Source organism: Schistocerca cancellata, chromosome 5 (genome assembly GCF_023864275.1).
Source record: "Schistocerca cancellata isolate TAMUIC-IGC-003103 chromosome 5, iqSchCanc2.1, whole genome shotgun sequence".
NCBI lineage: Eukaryota > Metazoa > Arthropoda > Insecta > Orthoptera > Acrididae > Schistocerca > Schistocerca cancellata.
In genome coordinates, this window is record NC_064630.1 from 571,394,742 (window position 1) to 571,411,041 (window position 16,300).

Sequence of the window (16,300 nt, forward strand, 5' to 3'; positions counted from 1 at the left end):
TCAAATCCATTAAATATCGGGCAGCATGGGTACGGAGCGAATTAAAATGGAACGACCACATAAAACTAATTGTACAAAAGATAGATATCAAACTGAGATCCAGTGGAAGAATCCTCAAGAAAGAACAGTCTAAAAACGAAGGTCGTTGCTTACAAAACACTTGTTCTACCAATTCCTGCGTATTGCGCGTCATTCTAGGGCTCTAACCGGACAGGAGCAGAATCTCTAGCAAGTAATGCTGTATCCAATGTTTAGCACATATGCTGAGGTGACAGAAATTATGGACTAGCGATATGTACATATACATATGGTGGGAGAATCGCGTACATAAGGTATAACATGGCATTGCATTGGCGGAGCTATCACTTTTTCTCAGGTGATTCAAGTGAAAAGGTGTCTGATGTGATTTGGCCGCACGAGGGGAATTAACAGACCTTGAACGCGGAATGGCAGTTGGAGCTAGACGCTCGCGACATTCCAATTCGGAAATCGTTAGAGAATTCAATATTCCGAGATACACAGTGTAAAGGGTGTGTCGAAAATACCAAATTTTAGGCACCGCGGACAACGCAGTGCCTGACGGCCTTCACTTAACGACGGAAAGCAGCGGCGTCAGTGTCAGTTGTCAGTGATAGAAGACAAGCAACATTAAGTGAGATAACCACAGAAAGCAATATGGGACTTAGGACGAAGTTATCCGTTACGACATTGCGACGTTTGGCGTTAATGGGTTATGGCAGCAGGCAATCGATGCGAGTGCCTTTGCCTGCAGAGCCTCTCCTGGGCTCGTGACCATATCGGCTGCACTCTAAACGACTGGAAAACCGTGGCCTGGTTTTGACTTCCGCAAGGCGTTCGATACAGTTCCCCACAGTCGTTTAATGAACAAAGTAAGAGCATATGGACTATCAGACCAATTGTGTGATTGGATTGAGGAGTTCCTAGATAACAGGACGCAGCATGTTATTCTCAATGGAGAGAAGTCTTCCGAAGTAAGAGTGATTTCAGGTGTGCCGCAGGGGAGTGTCATAGGACCGTTGCTATTCACAATATACATAAATGACCTGGTGGATGACATCGGAAGTTCACTGAGGCTTTTTGCAGATGATGCTGTCGTGTACCGAGAGGTTGTAACAATGGAAAATTGTACTGAAATGCAGGAGGATCTGCAGCGAATTGACGCATGGTGCAAGGAATGGCAATTGAATCTCAATGTAGACAAGTGTAATGTGCTGCGAATATACAGAAAGATAGATCCTTTATCATTTAGCTACAAAATAGCAGGTCAGCAACTGGAAGCAGTTAATACCATAAATTATCTGGGAGTACGCATTAGGAGTGATTTAAAATGGAATGATCATATAATGTTGATCGTCGGTAAAGCAGATGCCAGACTGAGATTCATTGGAAGAATCCTAAGGAAATGCAATCCGAAAACAAAGGAAGTAGGTTACAGTACGCTTGTTCGCCCACTGCTTGAATATTGCTCAGCAGTGTGGGATCCGTACCAGATAGGGTTGATACAAGACATAGAGAAGATCCAACGGCAGTAGCTCGGTACGGGCTTTTATTGAAGTTTCGAGAACATACCTTCACCGAAGAGTCAAGCAGTATATTGCTCCCTCCTACGTATATCTCGCGAAGAGACCATGAGGATAAAATCAGAGAGATTAGAGCCCACACAGAGGCATACCGACAATCCTTCTTTCCACGAACAATACGAGACTGGAATAGAGGGGAGAACCGATAGAGGTACGGAAGGTACCCTCCGCCACACACCGTCAGGTGGCTTGCGGAGTATGGATGTAGATGTAGATGTAGATGTAGATCAGTCCCGATTTCAGTTGGTAAGACCTGATGGTAGGGTTCGAGTGTGACACAGACTCCACAAGCCACGGATCCAAGTTATCAACAAGGCACTGTGCAAACTAATGGTAGATCCATAATGATGTGTGGCCGTGTTTACATGGAATGGACTGGGTCCTCTGGCCCAAGCGAACCGACCATTGACTTGGAGACCGTTTACAGCCATTCATGGACTTCGTGTTCTCAAACAACAATGGAATTTTAATTGATGACAATCCGCCATCTCTCCATGCAACAATTATGGAATTGTTCACGATTGGTTTGAAGAACATTCTGGACAATTTGAGCGAACGATTTGCCCATCCAGATTGCCCGACATGTATCCTATCGAACATTAATAGGACATAATCGAGGGGTACACAAAATCCTGCACCAGCTATACTTTCAACGACTTGTTGAGTCCGTGCCACGTCGAGTTGCTGGGAAAATGGAAATCCGACACGATATTTGTGAGTTATCCCACAACTTTTGTCAGCTCTGTGTGTAGCGGCACTTCCTGTACAGAGCATCGAGACCCATCTTCTCTCAACAGCGGATAAGCTACCTTTCAGGCGTGCCTCATGTCCTAATACGTCTTGCACTGTAAGTATGTGGGTTACATTAACACATCAGCTGACCTAAAAATGTCTCGGAATACAATAACTGAACTGCACGTTTGATGATATAATTCTTTGCCATAGATATGGGCCTATCCGTTGCCAAGACGTTCAAAAATGCTTGATTCTAAAAGAACTTTCTTTTTTTCCTTATTTCGCCAGCTTCCTAAAAACAAGGCAATTTCGTGACTTTCAGAAGATGATCCTCCGCTCTAGATGTTAGACATAGAGAGTAGTTATTTTTGTCTACAATCACAATAAAGATCAATTTCACTGAGGTCCCGTTGTTCTTGGACCTTCCAACTTCTGAGCATAAACACTTTAAGTGCCTTCCACACCAGCTTACATGCTTATCGCCCTGAAGTTAGCGGTTCAGCTGCCGCCATCCACCCGTGGAGGCGATCCTCTTCTTTGTCTTCAATTCTAGCCTTTACATCTTAGCTGGGATTGTATAAGCTTATAGATGGTTCACAGAAACTGTCTCCGAGGTCTCAACCAGTGCTTTGGAGGGTGTATCCTCTGAGTGGTTGGCACTGTCTTGTTCTAGTTCAAGTCTCATCACTTTCCCGATAACTGAAGCTGGTAAGAGATTTTACCCACTGGAGTAGTCATCAAGCAAACTGTAATAAGCCTACAGGTTTCTTTGAGTGATGAAAGCGCAAACCGAAAGAATGAGACACTGAACGACTTGCATTCAGGAGACGGCGCTTCAAATACCGAGCCAGCCATCCAGATTTACTTTTCCTGTATTTTCCCTAAATCTTTTTAAGCGAATGCTGGAATTCCTCCCTTACAAGAGCAATGCCGATTTCCTTCCTCATTCTTTCAGAATCCGAGCTTGTGGTCCAAATCAATCAATTTTGTAGTGCCTTTACCGGATTACACACAAAATTAAATTCTAATTAAGTCCTGAATTAAAATACTCTTCCGTATACAAAGTTTAGAGCGATGAATTTAAATAATAACGCAATCTGACTGCACCATTACAGAAAGACGACCTAAAACAGGAGACTCACTTTTCAGAACGTATTTATAATGGGCACGCGTTTAATTAGTTGATTTGCATCAACATGACAAATTACAAAAAACATCTGAATTTACAAGAGCTGTAGTGATTAATTAATTGATTTTCATGAACATGAGAGACTGCAACAAAGATCTGAATTTATGAGAGTTACTTGTAAGCTCAAAAAATGGCTCTAAGCACTATGGGACTTAACATCTGAGGACATCAGTCCCCTAGACTTAGAATTACTTAAACCTAACTAACCTAAGGACATCATACGCATCCATGCCTGAGGCAGGATTCGAACCTGCGACCGCAGCAGCTGCGCGGTTCGTCGCGGAAGGGTCTAGAACCGCTCAGACACAGCGGCCGGCTACGTGTAAGCATATGTGCTTACAACTTATTGGGTGTAAGGAGCGTGCTGGGGCCCAGTTACTTAGCATAATTCATAAATGCAAGCAGTAAAGTAGTCCCGCTTTATACGTATAAAATGATGAACTCCATCTCCGTCAGGACCAGCAATGGCTGACTTCTCTTCTGTTCTGAAAAGGCATGCATAGAACGGCGAAGAGTTTCCTGTATATGTGATACTGATGGTAGAATAAACACAATAAAATGGCTATCTTTGCTGAAGGCAAAATGCACTTTATATAGAACGCTTTGATACCAATTACATAGTGCACCTCGGTGTAAAATCTTCAGAACTGAAAAAAATGATGGCAAGGAAATTGTATAATCTTTGAAAATATTTGATTAGAAAAACATGCAATTGCTCTCAAAATGAAGTTAAGTTACAGTGGGATACACAACTATACAAGGCACGTGGTACGAAAGATTACATCATGTGAAAGAGCTGAACAAAATAAAATCTATACATCTTGAAAAATATAGAAAGAAGCTCGATGAGTGGGAATGTGATGAGGTTGAAAGCCTTACTATTATGACGGATTAATGTAAAACCGATTATATGTCGTCCATCGAAGAGCTACCATTTCACAAAGCCAAAAGCGTAACACCTAAAGTTTTGAGAATACCGTGAAGGTCATCACGCCTAGCCCTGCAATATGATGAAGAAAACAGGCACATATTACCAGCATAGTATCTACGAATGAACAGAAGACTCTGCTTTCAATTGCACTCCAGCTTTACACAACCATATCACATATTAGCACACTGCAGCTCCCCACTCAACTCGCCGAATGATTACACTACACTGACAACTCCGTCTCCAGAATGAGATTTTCACTCTGCAGTGGAGTGTGCGCTGATATGAAACTTCCTGGCAGATTAAAACTATGTGCTGGACCGACGAGGAAGGTAGGAGACGAGATACTGGCAGAATTGAAGCTATGAGGACGGGTCGTGAGTCGTGCTTGGGTAGCTCAGATGGTAGAGCACTCGCCCGCGAAACACCGACGAACATTCTCTGCAGTGCGGTGAGACAAAGGATGTTTGGCGGCTGACGCAACGCATCATGGCCCTCCTCCGACTCACCGACGAATCAACGATCACGACGGACGCTTTATTTTTCCCTGACGCTGTATTTTTCCCCTCACAAAAAACTTCGGCAATCCGATGGATTGGAGGACACGCATCGCACTACGTGCTCTCGCGGACCTTGATATCGGGCATGGTCTATTGGCATTATCTACTAGAACAACACGAAATCATCCGACGCCACTCTAAATATCAAATGCATTTTGCGAAATTTCTAGGCAGCATGTTTCATAACCCCCCGAAGCGGTGGGGAGTCCCAGGTTTACGTTGTTTCGAGGGATAGGATGTACTCCTAGTGAAGTGACGAGGATGTCACTTCAGCCCTATATTTCTTTCCCTTCTTTTTTATGTATGATTTTGCTTTTAGGAGATTAAAATTAAATGAATAAATAAAATATTATTGTATTTACAAAAAAAAAAAAAAAAAAAAAAAAAAAACATGGTAGAGCACTCGCCCGCGAAAGTCAAAGGTCCCGAGTTCGATTCTCGCTCCGGCACATAGTTTTAATCTGCCGAGAAGTTTGAACTTTGTCTCCATCTAACACGCCGTTCAGCGTTTGGCCACAAATCGCGCTTAAAGGCTCGATGGCTCGCGGAACGAGAAACTCCAAGATTGTCTTTCTCCCACTTTACTGAACGTGCCACAGTCAGTTACGCTTGCAAATATTGATACCTCGATACAGAATGTATCTTTGCATAGTGCCTGCGAGTTAATAACGCTGGAAATAACGTCAGTGGCGAAAGTTGTGAATGTGACACAGGAATTTCGAAACCTTATCGTCGACGGAACGTTAAATCCTAATCCTCCTTCCTTTTCGCTTTTGTAAGCGCAAGGATGGCGTAGGGCAACCTGTTTTACGCTGGGGAAGCATATTCAGCGGCAGAAACACCAAGTGCCATTGCTGAATCGCGGACTTTACTGGAAAGTGGTCTTCGTTGCTGTCTTGCCTGTTTACAAATCTTATTGTTGCATGCGGACGTTTCCTTTTGATTACTGATACGGTGGCTTTTGTATGTACTCATACGAGCTCTTTCAAGCCTTACTCTCAGGTATTTGAAAGTGTTGCAGCGTTGTAGCTGGGTTACTGACTATTACACAACACATTTACTCGCACGGCAAGCACCCATGTTCGGTAGGTGAAAGGGGCAGAGTTCAGTCTTTGAAGGCTTTGACCTTCTCTAACTCGTATTGTACTTAAATAACTAAGGACAGTGGTTAGATTTCTCTTCACAGGTCCTAAGCTATATGCAGCAAGGGGTAGATAATCTGCATCCTGGGTACGTAACTTATTTTTGGACTTGGCAGTCGGTGATTGGTGTGTATGTTAAAGACAACTGGCGCTAAAAACTACCATTGAGGTGTAAAGGACTGAGATTGACTGGGATAATATTGTGTGATTCGTGCTGTTTTACAGTAAGTGTAAGATGTTTTCTTACATTTAAATTTTTCGACTTCCCGTCTTCTTTATAAGATGTATCACTGTTCAAACAAATATCCATGGCACATGTGATTCAGTCTATATATTTCAAGGAAATACAAAAAAAGTGGTATCTTCCAGAGATCGCAGTGCCACGCCAAACTTGGCAACGCGAATCGATACAACAGACATTACTGAGGGCTCGCTGCAATCCGCATTGGCGTATGGGAGGTGCTCCTGGAGACAACGCATCCCCCTCAGTGTAGCAGCAGCCTCACACTGAGCTCTATATACACTGTGTGATCAAAAGTATCCGGACACCCTCAGGAAGATACGTTTTTCATATTAGGTGCATTGTGCTGCCACCTACTGCCATGTACTCAACATCAGCTACCTCAGTAGCCATTAGAGATCGTGAGAGAGCAGAATGGGGCGCTCCGCGGAACTCACGGACTTCGAAAGTGGTCAGGTGATGGGGTGTCACTTGTGTCATACGTCTATACGTGAGATTTCCACACTCCTAAACATCCCTAGGTCCACTGCTTCCGATGTGATAGTGAAGTGCAAATGTGGAGGGACACGTACAGCACAAAAGCGCACAGGCCGACCTCATCTGTTGATTAATAGTGACTGTCGACTATTGAACAGGGCCGTAATGTGTAATAGGCAGACATCTATCCAGACCATCACACAGGAATTCCAAACTGAATCAGGATCCACTGCAAGTACTATGACAGTTAGGCGGGAGGTAAGAAAACTTGGGTTTCATGGTCGAGCGGCTGCTCATAAGCCACACGTCACACCGATAAATGCCAAACGACGCCTCGCTTGGTGTCAGGAGCGTAAACATTGGACGATTGAACAGTAGCAAAGCGTTGTGTGGAGTGACGAATCACGGTACACAATGTGGCGATCCGATGGCAGGGTGTGGGTATGGCGAATGCCCGGTGAACGTCATCTGCCAGCGTGTGTAGAACCAACAGTAAAATTCGTAGGCGGTGGGATTATGGTGTGGTCGTGTTTTTCATGGACGGGTCTTGCACCCCTTGTTGTTTTGCGTGGCACTATCACACCACAAGCCTACATTGATGTTTTAAGCACCTGGATTCGGGGATGGCAATTTCATCTTTCAACACGATCGAGCACCTGCTCATAATGCACGGCCTGTGGCGGAGTGGTTAAACGACAGTAACATCCCTGTAATGGATTGGCCTGCACAGAGTCCTGACCTGAATCCTATAGAACACCTCTGGGATGTTTTGGAATGCCTACTTCGTATCAGGCCTCACCTTCCAGCACCTGATTGAACGTATGCCTGCGAGAGTGAAAGCTATCATCAAGGGTAAGAGTGGGCCAAGACCATACTGAATTCCAGCATTACCGATGGAGGGCGCCACGAACTTGTAACTCATTTTCAGCCATGTGTCCGGATACTATTGATCACATAGTGTAGTGCCAAGCTAGCAAGAGCACTGAAGGAGAGTGACAGTTAAAGTTTCAGCTAAATGTGTAGTGTTGTTAATGTTGAACATTGTACCTCAGGAGAACAATCGGTTAATTAGTGCATTAAATGATGCATCGCTGGTGTATGACAGTTGTAAGTTATCCAGTTTCGCCTGGTTACAACATAAATAAAAATAAAACAGCGTGTGAAATAAAATAAAACATAACAGTCGTTCATTTTTGACGCACATATACTCAGAAATGTTACAAGAAGTTAAGCCAGGTTACTCTCCTTTTAGTGGTTTCTGTGGACACATTTTTGCTCTGTCATGGATCAAATGTGTTTATGAAGTTACTAAAAGTATTCCAGTAGAATGGCACTTTGACACTGAAGGTAGAACAGGGACAAAGCCTAAATTTCTGTGATGCCCGGAAAATCCCTCCGTTATGTACAACGACCCTACTGTAGCGCCTCCCACTGTAGTCTCCTGAGAATCTCACTCGTGTCTTCTAAACGATCCAGTGATAAAACATGCCGTTCGTTGTTGGATTACCTCTATGGCTAAAGTGCACCTACGGCGCCCCGGCTCTTCCATTCCGTGCTGCAGTTGACATTTCATTGTCGTTGATCATACCCAGTCAGATGATTGTAGACGGTAGCCAATGAGAATCGCTTATAAAAATTTATAAACTTGGTTGTCATAAATACTGGCTGTTTTTTCCGAACCGTTTCTGGTCTCAAGATTCGTGACGTGTCTGTATGACCCTGCATGACTGAGTGAACAATAGCTCTGTTCTCTCGGGCGCTAGTTGTAGGGGCAACTTAGATAGGCATAGTGTTGAGCGGGTCACACGAACTTAAAAGCCGTTACCGCCAGTACACGAACCTGCAACTAGCAACAAGCCTGTAATTTTCTCTTGGTAGCTCTCCGCAACAAGTCAGTAACACGTTTTGTAAAAGTTTAGCAATGTTAAGCAAGAAACTACTATTATATTTTTTTCAGAAACAGTATTGTAGTAACGTAAATTATTTCTTAAATGCCCTACCTGACAGAGAGACGAAGAAAAATTGTTGAAAGGGAAGACATTACACCGACATGACAGAAGTCATGCGCTAGCGATATGCTCATATACAGATGGTGGTATTATCACGTACACAAGTTATAAAAGGGGCAGTCCATTGGCTGAGTTATCATTTGTGCTAGGGTGATTCATGTGAACAGGTTTCCGGCGTGATTATGGCCGCACGACGGGTATGAACAGACTTTGAACGTGGAACGGTAGTTGGAGCCAGACGCGTGGGGCATCACATTTCGGAATTCGTTAGGGAATTCAATATTCCGCGATCAAGAGTGTGCCTAGGATAAAAATTTTAGGCATTACCTCTCACCAAAGACAACCCAGAGGTTGAAGGCCTTCAAATCAATGTAAGACGCACGACGAATGTATACCTTAGGACTGTGTGGCGAAATCTGGCGTTAATATGCTTTGGCAGCAGACGACCGACGCGAGTGCCTTTACTAACAGACCGACATCGCCTGCAGCGCCTCTGCTGGGCTCGTGACCATGTCGGATGCACACTAGACGACTGGAAAACCGTGACTTGGTCAGGTGAGTCCCCATTTCAGTTGGTAAAGGCTGATGGTAGTGTTCTAGTGCAGCGCAGACCCCACGGCGCCGTGGATTCAAGTTGTCAACAAGAGACTGTGCAAGTTAGTTGTGGCTCCATAATGGTTTGGGCTGTGTTTACATGAAATAGACTGGATACTCTGGTCCAACTGAACCGATCAGTGACTGTAAATAGTTATATTCGGTTACTTTGAGACTATTGCAGCCATTCATGTTCTCAAACAACGATGGATTTTTATGGACGACAATGCGTAATGTCATTGGGCACATTTGTTCGCGATTGGTTTGAAGAACATTTTGAACAACTGGAGCGAATGATTTGCCCACCCAGATTGCCCGACATGAATTCCAGAGAACATTTATGGGACATAACTGAGAGATCAGTTCGTACACAAAATCCTGCGCCTGCGACACTTCGCAATCACCGACGGTTATCGAGGGAGCATGGCTCAATGTTACTGCAGGGCATTTCCAGTAACTTGTTGAGTCCATACCACGTCGAGATGCTGCACTACGAAGGGGCTAAAGGTGGTCCGACGCGATGTTAGGTGGTATCCTATGACTTTAGTCATCTCATCGTATATAATAACAAGATTTCGGTACAGATACCTTTACTTTAAAGATATTTTTAAACTAATAAACTAATTGTACGAAACACACTTCTATCAGTGCAGTCTATCCATTTTACCATTTTGCCACTGCACGATTTTTTCTGAATGGATGCTTGTCTTCCATTGGTCTTATTACCAGTGTGTGGCACGGAACCACAGCCAACATTATTTAGCGGGCTGTAATAATCTGTTTCAACTCTTCTAAATTAAATTACAAAAATATACGTTATAGCGTGAACCTTATTCACACAATGAGTTAAAACAAGAATGACATCTGTCACTCTCTTTTGACTTTCACCAGGTAGGAGGAGAGAACGATGCATTCTCCTCATCAACATAATTTTCTGTGTGGCAGACGGCAACTGTGGATCACACAACATATCTCTTACTTCTTTATCTTCAGGTAAATTAGAGAGAAGCAGTGATGAAGCCACTCTCCTTCTTCACACTCGTTTCATTTATTTATCATTGCATTTGTTACCCATTTCCTGCCTCTTGTTCCGCAGATGGATCATGAGTGTGGTTTCCCACGCGCTACAAAACGTGATCACCTCTTGTTCTAAAAATTTTGGCATTGGTTGTTTTCGATGGAGGAACGAATGAATGTCTAAATGTAAAATTGTTATAAAGCAGGAGCATCTGACCCATTTCACTATAACATACTTTTACGGTGTGATTTCAAAATGAAACTTGCACTTTTCAAAAAACCAGTTGTTGAAATGAGATATGACCCTTTTTCCTACTTGCAAAACAATTTCTTTAGATAAATACGCTGTGCTAGGAAGGAAAATTTTTCGGTACGTTGATAAATGAATTGAAGAATTCTAAAAGAGTTTTCTTTGCCAAAAGAGGAGGAAATCATGTGGACCTCAACTGGAGATCACAGAAATCCAGTGCTCTACAATTTATAAAACCAAGCACAGAGAGAACGGTCTTCTTGATTTCTATAAAAGCTGGAACAAAAATAAATTTAATGACCTAAGAGACGCAGCAGTAAAAGCATTCAGCATGTTTGGCAGCACTTACATATGTGAAGAAACATTTTCTGTTCTGAACTTAAATAAAAAGCAAAGTTCGCTCTTGTTTAACTGACGAACATTTAGAACACATAATAAAAACTTCAACGTCAAACATGACTCCAGAGCCACGCGGGATTAGCCGAGCGGTCTCGGGCGCTGCAGTCATGGACTGTGCGGCTGGTCCCGGCGGAGGTTCGAGTCCTCCCTCGGGCATGGGTGTGTGTGTTTGTCCTTAGGATAATTTAGGCTAAGTCGTGTGTAAGCTTAGGGACTGATGACCGTAGCAGTTAAGTCCCATAAGATTTCACACATGACTCCAGATTTTGAAAAACTTGGAGCTGACTTGAGATGCAATAGCTCATTAAGGCTTTGTTTCAGTTTATCACATTTTTATATTGTTTTCATAAGTTCGTCATGTAAGTAAGCTACTATAGTAGCCATTCCTAATTGTCATTAAATGTGCCTTTTAATAAAAATATTTTCTGAATAATATTTTTATTCAAGGGCTGAGAATATTTTTGTGTAGTTTCACCAAGTTTAATGTTTTTGGTCGCTGCTTACGTTAAGTAGTCCATATCTGTACAGTACATCACCTATTTGTATCTCACAGTTGAACGAAAATATAAAATGAAATTATAATTAATAATTGGAATAATGATTAATTTTTTTTAGTTTTGAATATTATATTCAATACTATTGACCAACAACTCTACTGTGGCCCGCACTCTAGATTCTAGTTTTTGTTTGGCCGCGGACTACTTTTGAGCTGTGCATCCCTGTTTTACACTACTCTATGTCTTCAGTATCACTATCCTACACAGCATTTTTCATTACCTTACTTTCATGGCACTAAATTCATCACTAGTATCCTCGTCTCTGCAGCCAGATACTAGCTACCTAGCCCTAAGGTGATGTTGCCGGACGCTCCTGTTCGGTGAAAAACGCGCTCTTCTGACTGGAGGTAAAGATGCAGAACTCGAGTAAGGGGATTGGAAGATACTCGATCTCTTCTAAATTACGGAGTTCGTGTCTGCCCAGCAGTGAGTACGGCCTTCCTGAACCTATCGATTCCATGTTCGCTTGACAGCCATGGGATCCCAGAACGATAAACAAATTATGTATGCTGTCGATTGGTTGCATAAATTTCATTGTAATAAGCCTTGACCAGATTTCAGTGCCACTAGGGGTTTCTTGTTCAGAAGGAATAAAGTCACACAACTCTTTTTTCTTATAATAAGCTGTATCTGCGCAGTAATTTTTGCTCTTTTTCATGGACACTTAATATAAGGTTTGTGCTATTTGAGTGGCGCTTTTTCACTCTTAACTTACGCTTATAATTAGTGTCTGACCGAAACATAATTTGCGGCCGAAACCGAAAGCGTAACGGAATATTCGACCCCACTTCTAGTTTCGGCCAAAACCGTAACCCAAACTGAAACTTACGTAATTAAATTAAAATTTCGCTAAACTTGCATTATACCCCAAGTCACTAGTTTTTCCCAACTTGGCAACAGATTATCCGAGTGAGATAAAATACAAATTTTCGATTTATTAGTAAATCACTTTATTTCTTGAATACAATGTAGATAAAGAAAGAAATCCATTGAGCTGCAATTTATATCAGTTTTTAAGTCTCTTGTTATCTATCATAATCAACTAGAGTTCTCAAGAACATTTTGTTGCTAACAGTTTGATAGCTAAATGCTTGTTCTGTAATATATTTTATAATTTTTACTGTATTAGGCAGTCTCCTATAACAATATTTTTTTCCCTAATTCAAGAGCAAGTCGTTAATTGAATCACTGAGATCTTGCATTTGACATTTTTATACTATCAGCCTCAAAATAACGATACAGTCATATCTTCGACACAAAGAAAATTGAATTAATGTACAAAACAAAATTATTAGCAAAAAAACTTTAAAAATAACAATTAGTTATAGAAAGCAATAACATCAAAAATGCTTTAAATGTTTAACTAATTTAGCAGTTCTAGTAATCGTTATTAGAAGGTCTTGTATTGTAAGCTAAGGAAAGTTTTCCCACATTTTCACCGTGCAAATTACTTAGACGATCTGCATTAGTTTGTACAGCGGCACTGAACAACTATTCACTGGCAACGCTAGAAGATGGAGCAGAAAGGTATTTCAAGAATGATTTTCTTAGAGCTGGGCATGGACTAGAGTTCCAGTAAGAACACACGTCAGCTTTGCGTTTTAACAGTGGTTCCTAAAGATGACACTGTATGGTCTGCTTGAACACCGAAGTTTGGTTCTGCAATACTGTTGCGTCTGTGTCTGAGTGCATCTGATCTGAAACCTGGTAGTGTGAATCCCATAGACCCTTTTCTTCCAGCTGAATACTGATTGCAGACTGGCTCTTTTCTGCAGAAGTTGAAGGTTCACTGCGTCTGTCTGCCAGTACACTATCCTTACGCCACTTCAAGAATCAAACTACACTCATGCTCTCAAATTAAGGATAGTTACAGAATGTGGTGCCACACAACGTGGCACTACGCAAAACTGGCGCTAACAACATAGGAACATAGGGAACACACACGACACGGATCTGTAAGTTCACTGTATTGGTGATAAGCTGAGAAAACCGTCCCGAAACACATGTGCTACAGAACGCCACTGTTTCCTGCGCATGTACCCCGACATCAGCATGGGGTATGATCACCATGAACACGTACACAGGACGCACAACAGGTTGACGTACTCTGGATCAGGTGGTCGAGCAGCTGCTGGGGTATAGCCTCCCAGTCTTGCACCAGTACCTGTCGGAACTCTTGAAGTGTCGTAGGGGTTTGAAGTGCAGCGATACGTCGACCAAGAGCATCCCAGACGTGCTCGATGGGGTTTGGGTCTGGAGAAAAGGCAGGCCACTCCATTCACCGGATATCTTCTGTTTCAAAGTACTCCTCCACGATGGCAGCTCGATGGGACCGTGCGTTATCATCCATCAGGAGGAAGGTGGGACCCACTGCACCCCTGAAAAGGCGGACATAGTGATGCAAAATGACGTCCCGATACACCTGACCTGTTACAGTTTCTGTGTCAAAGACATGCAGGAGTGTACGTGCATCAATCATAATCCCACCCCACACCATCAAACCACGACCTCCATAAAGGTCCCTTTCAAGGACATTAAAGGGTTGGTATCTGGTTCCTGGTTCACGCCAGATGAAAACCCGGCGGGAATCACTGTTCAGACTATACCTGGACTCATCCATGAACATAACCTGGGACCATATTTCCAATGATCATGTACTGTGTTCTTGACACCAGGCTTTACAAGCTCTCCTGTGACCATGGATCAGTGGAATGCACCTTGCAGGTCTCCGGGCGAATGTCTGTTCAGTCGTCTGTAGACTGTGTGTCTGGAGATAACTGTTCCAGTGACTGCGGTAAGGTCCCGAGCAAGGCTACCTGCAGTACACCGTGGCCGTCTGCGTGCACTGATGGTGGCATATCGGTCTTCTTGTGGTGTTGTACACTGTGGACGTCCCGTACTGTAGCCCTTGGACACGTTTCCTGTGTGCTGGAATCGTTGGCATAGTCTTGAGATCACACTTTGTGGCACACAGAGGGCCCGTGCTACGATCTGCCGCGTTTGACCAGCCTCCAGTCGCCCTAGTATTCTACCCCTCATAACATCATCAATATGTGTTCTTTGAGCCATTTTCAACACACAGTCACCATTAACACGTCTGAAAACGTCTGCACACTTACTCACTGCCCCGTACTCTGACATGCACCAACACACCTCTGCGTATGTGGACTGCTGCCAGCGCCACCGTGCGACGACCGTAGGTCAAATGCACTGCATGGTCATACCCCGAGGTGATTTAAACCCACAAACCGCCCACCAGAGCGTTGTTTCACCATGTATCAGCATTATCCTTAATTTATGAGCATGAGTGTATTTCGGACATTGCAATGTCCTACCTTGTCGGCAGTAAGATATTTAGATTGAAATTTTAGGTCGAGTAATGTTGCAGCAATAAGCGAACGATGTCGTTTAACATAAGAGAATTTCTTGTTTAAAGATTCATGTAGTGCGTTACTCATATTTTCCACCGTCTCATCTTCATTTTCGCATCGAACTCACAATTCGTGGCTTAACAAAGATACCAGTAGTATTATTACAGAAATACACGCTCGCTGTGAGAGAAGTCCAATGTGGCTTTGTAGAAAAATTGCAGGACGTCTATCAGATGTTTTATAACAGTCCATTCAGGACGAGAAAGTGTGATAATTCCACCATGTTCAACACAAGTTTACTGCCATTTTTTGTTCCGATAGTCTTTGCAACATCAGCTACGTGCTCTTCCATCTCACATCGACATCTTGTATAAAAGCATGTTTTGGCGCTCCACACTGATTCTGGCAGTCTCTTAGTTTTCTGGAACCTTGCTCAATGTGGTGGAAGTAGCCCACGATTTTCCTGCACTTTTTTATTATGGCTCTGATTTGTTCATTTGAGAATAGGGAATGTTTTAACACTAATTGCTGCGTATGTGACACACAACCTATAGACTCATATTGCCCACGCATTGCACAAACCATATTCGGTGCATTGTCACGTAATATCAGAAAAATCTTACCGCTTAGGCGCCCTTCATTAACCATCTCTGTTAGCTTTTGTTCGAGATATTGGCTATTATGATTTTGTTCTAACACAGTTGGATCCAGTATAACTTTGAAACGTTGGAGCTCAATGTTGGAATATCCTGTAAAGCTGAGGAGTGAGCATATTTTGCTTGCTTTGGTCCATCTGTCGGTGGTGGCACTTAAACATTCACATTTCGCAATCAGGTTCTTTACTTCGGCTTTCACTTTGTCGTAGATCTACGGCATCAGCGTTGTTCTAAAGAATTTTTCAGATTTGAGCTGATATTTGTGAACAGCCTGTGGATCAGTAAAACTGAGCCTCAGGAACGCATCGACATCTACCAAAGAATACGGCAGCATATCAACAGTTACTAAATCCATAATAGCTTTGTCTATTCTTTTAGCTATTTCACGGTCGTCTGACCTGTGTGCAGATTTAGTGGTCAAACTCGGAATGGTTGACTGAATTAGACTGGGTTTTCCATCCTTCTGGGGACCGGTACTCAAGAAGACTATGGAACTCATCCGCTTTGATGTGGCTTCTTTTTTCAAATCGTCCAGTTCTTACTGACATTTTAAAACCTGTTTGTATTCTGAGCC